Below are 5568 nucleotides of genomic sequence, written 5' to 3' on the forward strand. Positions count from 1 at the left end.
GGGAACCCAAAATGCCACAATTTAAAATTGTCTCATCAAAAACAAAACGCCAAAATAGAACCCTGTGTTAGGCGACCTTTATCTCAGTATATAATTTAACCAATCTTAATCGCTAGTTACCATATATTTCAGATATAAAAATTTATGTTATTAACAGTTACTTACAATTAGATTTTTTAAGTAGTATTATTGTGCAAAAATATTCTTAGTCCACCTAAAAAAACATTCACAAAAACAACAATTATGTAAACGTACGTTTTCATTTGTACAAACTTTTTTTCCAGTACTCAGTAAAATAATCAAAAGCCTTTTTCCAAACATGAATCTAATAAATTGAATCTCATCAACAGATCTACGATTGCTAGTCGATGGGCAAGTTCATGGAGTTGGCTGGGGGTTCTAACCCCCTCCAAAATTTGTCCTTGATCACTTAAAAACTGCTAATATTAAATTAAATAAAAAAATAAAAATAAAAAAGAAACACGAGAATACTTTGCGGACCAACCAGAAACTTCCACGACAGGAAATACTGGTCCTCGTTTCAATGAAAACAACCCAACAAACAAGAACCTCAACCCTTGAACAATTTGCCTTTTGATACATCTTAGGAACGCTAGCCAGTTCAATTGTGCAATACGCATAGCACCCATGTGTAAAATCTCAGAAAAGGTAAGACCAAAATGACCCATATTCCTCAAATCTTGACATTTTTCGCAAGATTTGCTCCTACATTGGCCGCCATTGCCCCAACAGCTGATCTCTAAATTCAATTCTAGTTCTATTTTCTGGTTATTTTTTCGTTAAAAATACAAATTGAGAAATTCGCAGGCAAGTTCTTGAAATAGTTAGACCAATCAAGATTGGATCTGTGCACCTATGAATGAAATGTTTTATAAGTATTTTTTAGTAAGGTTGTGACTTGTGAAGATTTGATAAAAGCGAGAAATTAAATTATGTTTTAATATCAATATGAGAACTACGTTTTGCTGTAGTAGTGGCTTTGGTATGTCATGAGTGTAAATTGTTAGTGTAGGATTATGGCCATTATGTATTAAGCACGTCTCTTTGAAACGATAAACTTATTTTGTGCACCCAAGAGTACAAAGTTTCAGAAAAATAAAAAATGAAAGGTCCGACCGAGATTTGAACTCGGGTTACTAGATTCAGAGTCCAATGTCCTGACCACTAGACCATGGGACCACTTTGCCAATGCACTTAGAAGAGATTTTTCTAATATAATTAGCTAATCCGTTTGGCAATATAATCATGTGACACCATACCCACTATTTTGGAATCTTTATACAAATAGCCGGTTGGATTCACTGTTTATTTTTTTATCCAATATGTACAGATTATACACATATTATCTATAGATTATACATATGTATCTCGGTTATTTTTAGTTTAAGTTATTGGGTAGACGGTTATTTAGATAAATTCCTCAACTTGTTTCTACCAAGGGTTTCTTCATTCCTAATGTTCGACTTATTTAGTTAGTTAACGCTTTCAACTTCAACTTAAATGGTACTTGCAAATGAGTGTTTCTTTCATAATTTGATCAATTATTTCAAGTTAACTTTGAAACGTAGAATTTGACATTGGAAAACTAATAAAACTAATTTTGGAATATTTCAAATGAAATAATAATCTCATTCACAAAACTATAACTTTTTCCCAAAATAAAATTCATATCTAGATACAACTTTAACTTTCAAAAGTTCTTTCTTTAAACTTTATCCAAATATTGTTCATACACCTTAAGAAATTAGGAAGTTAAATCATCACAAAAATTTATAAGAAATTGACATCAATTTTCGCCTTTGGTAAACTAGTTTTCAACGACGATACATTTCCTAACTTTCTGAGTGTTTTCTTGTGTGGAAAGTTACTTTCTCTATCTCAATGCAAGAAGTCGCGGCGAGAAGATTTTTGGAATGTGATCCATGACCATTATTTTATATGGTGAATTCGAAACTAAAATCATATTCGTTATCAAAAGATAATTCACTTTATTGAACTAGTTTCTTTAATTAATGTTTATTACAGTAGTTTTAAAATTACATTAATGAGGAAAGCATGTTTATACGTAGAGGTCGAGTAGATAAGGATTATACTTTTTACTATGTTTATCCGAGTATATAAGCAATTTTTGTACAAAAGTATAAGTAAACATATGATTGAACGGCTCAACGGCAATGTGCAAACACTTCTACTTTCTTTTTCTTCTTGTGCACATCATACATCAGATTAATTGGAAGGAAGTGTATACGGTCGAAATCAGGTATATCCGATTTTCCGAGTTCGAGGGGTCGCCTTAAGCCCCAATTCAGGATTGATCGAGTTCGAGCTCGAGGACCAAGATCGAGCTCAACGACAGAGTACGAGGCTCGAAGAATCAAGTGTTCGAGGAATGTCGGAGCCTAACGTGACTGGCCTGGAGATAATACCGTTATGGATTTGTAACAGAATGAGCAAGATTCCTGCCACGTCCTCAAGATCATGGCGTAAATCCCGGAATAGATTTGTACGAATCCGTACTAGGCGGTTAGACAACTGTCCCAATAAGATTCTTTATTGTAAATACAAATGTACCTTATTTAGGGTTCTCCTATTATATAACGGGGACCCTAATCATTTGTAAATATCATCTAATCATTGAAAAAGAATATACCCACTTACTTTCTCGCTCATTGTTCATCAGAATTGTCCTTCAGCTTTACTATTCTTGTTTTATTGTTCTTGATCCATCTCGAGGTCACTTTAGCTCGAGGTCGATACTGCCTAGCAACACTGATTTGATTTACTCATTTCTTTCATTTATATGTTATACATCTTGATTATTAATTAGTATTGAACTAAATCACATATCTTTAAAATCACAAATCAAATTTAATTGTTACTCGTACTTTCGAGGTAAACAGTTTGGCGCCCACCGTGGGGCTAAAGATAATAGTGATTATTTCATTAGTGATTCTCTTAACACACATTATTTTTACACTTTTTCTTGTCAAGAATTTTTTATTCTCAGGCTAAAACATGTCAAACTCGCAAAATGCACCTGTACACGACAATGATGGTCTAGGATTTCATAGGGAAAACAACAATATAGGGGTCGGTGTAACACCAATAAACCCTAGGAAAGTGCCAAATATGGAACCAGTTGATGTTAGTTCATACATTGCTCTGAACGCGGATTTAGGCAAAGACTCCGGAGGGAGTGTTCGCAGGTAAGCCCGATCTTGTGGCCAAGGAACGCAGGGTATAGGAGATGGGGGAGTCATCCTCCAAGTGATATTCGAGATGCTACAAGCTCAACAAATTGCCATCGCTCAACTTCAAAGTCAGAATAAAACTTCGAGTATAGCCGAACCAGAAAACACTCGATGTGCTGAACCGGCGCCAAAGAGATCAAACGGTAGTGGCTCGGGGACTGACCCCACAATTATAAGGATGCTCGAAGAACTCACCAACAGGATCGAGTATGGGGAAAAGAATATTGAGGATAATGACAAAAAGGTGGAGACTTATAACTCCCGTGTTGATCAAATACCGGGGGCATCTCCGGTCTTGAAAGGTTTGGATGCCAAAAAGTTCATACAAAAGTCGTTCCCTCCAAGTGCGGCTTCGAAGCCTATTCCTAAAAAGTTTCGCATGCCCGATATATCCAAATACAATGGGATAACCGAACCTAACGAGCATATTACTTCATATACTTGCGGGATTAAAGGAAACGATTTAAATGATGATGAGATCGAATCGGTATTATTGAAGAAATTTGGGGAAACTTTGTCGAAGGGAGCCATGATTTGGTATCACAACTTGACCCCGAACTCTATCGATTTGTTTGCTATGTTAGAAGACGCCTTCGTGAAAGCACATGCCGGGGCCATAAAGGTGGCAATGAGGAAATCAGGCGTTTTTAAGATAAGACAGAAGAACGATGAGATGTTAAGGGAGTTCGTATCCCGGTTTCAGATGGAGCGAATGGAATTACCACCGATCTCGGATGATTGGGTAGTACAAGCTTTTATGCAAGGTTTGAATGAGTGGAGTTCGATTGTGTCTCGACAATTAAAGCAGAATCTAATCGAGTACCCAGCTGTGGCGTGGTCAGACGTACATAATCGTTATCAATCAAAGATCGGGGTCGAGGACAACCAGTTGGGATCCCCCTCAGGTTCAGTTCATCCTAATATATTGGCAGCTAAGCCTCCGAGGGATAAGGTAGGGATTCAAGATCCAACAAGGAATCGTATCAGTCGTACGTCGATCGAAGGTAAAGCTCCTTGGAATGATCAAAGAAATGACCGAGGTCAAAGCTCTCGGGGACTCATGAGTAAGAATGGATTTGATAAACATACCGACCCCGCGGAAGCACCTCAATTGTAGAAGTATAATTTTAGTGTGGATGCATCGGGGATCGTGTCAGCTATTGGAAGAATAAAAGACACCATGTGGCCCAGGCCCATTCAACCGATCCTTCCCAAAGAAATCCAAACTTGATGTATAAGTATCATGGCACATATGGCCATAGAATCGAAAACTACAGGCAGCTGAGGGAGGAAGTAGCTCGGTTGTTCAATGAGGGTCTGTCACACCTCCTTCTTACCTGCGCCTGCAGGGGCGTAAGGGAGTTTTTCCAATTAAAGGACAATCGAAACGGGATTTTATTTAAAGATTCAGAGTCGTCACTTGGGAGATTTATGGTGTTCCAAGTCACCAGTTGAATCCCGAATCGAGGAAAAGATTGACTTTGTACTACAGTCCGCGAACCAGAAATCCGAGTAGGGAATTCTATTAACCCGGGAGAAGGTGTTAGGCATTCCCGAGTTCCGTGGTTCTAGCACGGTCGCTCAACTGTCATATTCGGCTTATTTTATCTGATTTTAATATATGTTGAACCTATGGGCAAATTTTAACTTTTTACCGCTTTTATTATTATTATTTTTAACGAGAATTGCAACGTCGTGAAAGTACATCTCGAACCACGTCACATCAATGCACCCGTGGTTATTGACACATTTCAACTCTGTTGAGATTTGGATTTGGGTCACATAAATGTGCACCCGAGTTTAAGAAAGTAAATTATTAAAAGCGCATCTAGAATGACTAGCGCATTATTATCTTTGGGGAGGGCCGTGAAATTCACTAAACGGCCCATCCTGAATTCTAAATGTTTCATTTTAACCATTTATTGAGGGCCCCGCAATTTATGCATCTATTTGGCGAGGCTCATCTCATCTATTATTTATTTTAAAGGGAAAATCCTAAGGTAACTATGATTTCTATTTTTGTTGATCTCTAATAAATAAACAAGTGCAGGTCTTAATCGATTTGTTTCGGGGTTGGAGCAGACTAATTGGTGATGATATACCAAAGCCAAACATCGGGCTTCGAAACTGGCCATCTGTATATCTCAGCCCAAGTCCAAGCGCATACGGTCATAAAACGGGACCTGGGCTGCACGTTTATCAATCGGGAGATTACACCTCTTGGGGGAAAAGGAATGGTTAAGCCCACGTGATTAAGCCAAACATGATAGTTCAAATTGAGCAAATGACCAATTAA

General features: G+C 37.6%; 1 non-coding gene across 1 annotated transcript; it reads right to left on the minus strand.

Annotated features, from left to right (window-relative positions):
- Positions 1–1128: 1128 nt before the first annotated feature.
- TRNAQ-CUG (transfer RNA glutamine (anticodon CUG)) lies at positions 1129–1200 on the minus strand. Its single transcript has one exon. It is a non-coding gene; the product is annotated as a tRNA-Gln (tRNA).
- Positions 1201–5568: the final 4368 nt, after the last annotated feature.

This window comes from Nicotiana tabacum, chromosome 3 (assembly GCF_000715075.1).
Source record: "Nicotiana tabacum cultivar K326 chromosome 3, ASM71507v2, whole genome shotgun sequence".
NCBI classification, from domain to species: Eukaryota; Viridiplantae; Streptophyta; class Magnoliopsida; order Solanales; family Solanaceae; genus Nicotiana; species Nicotiana tabacum.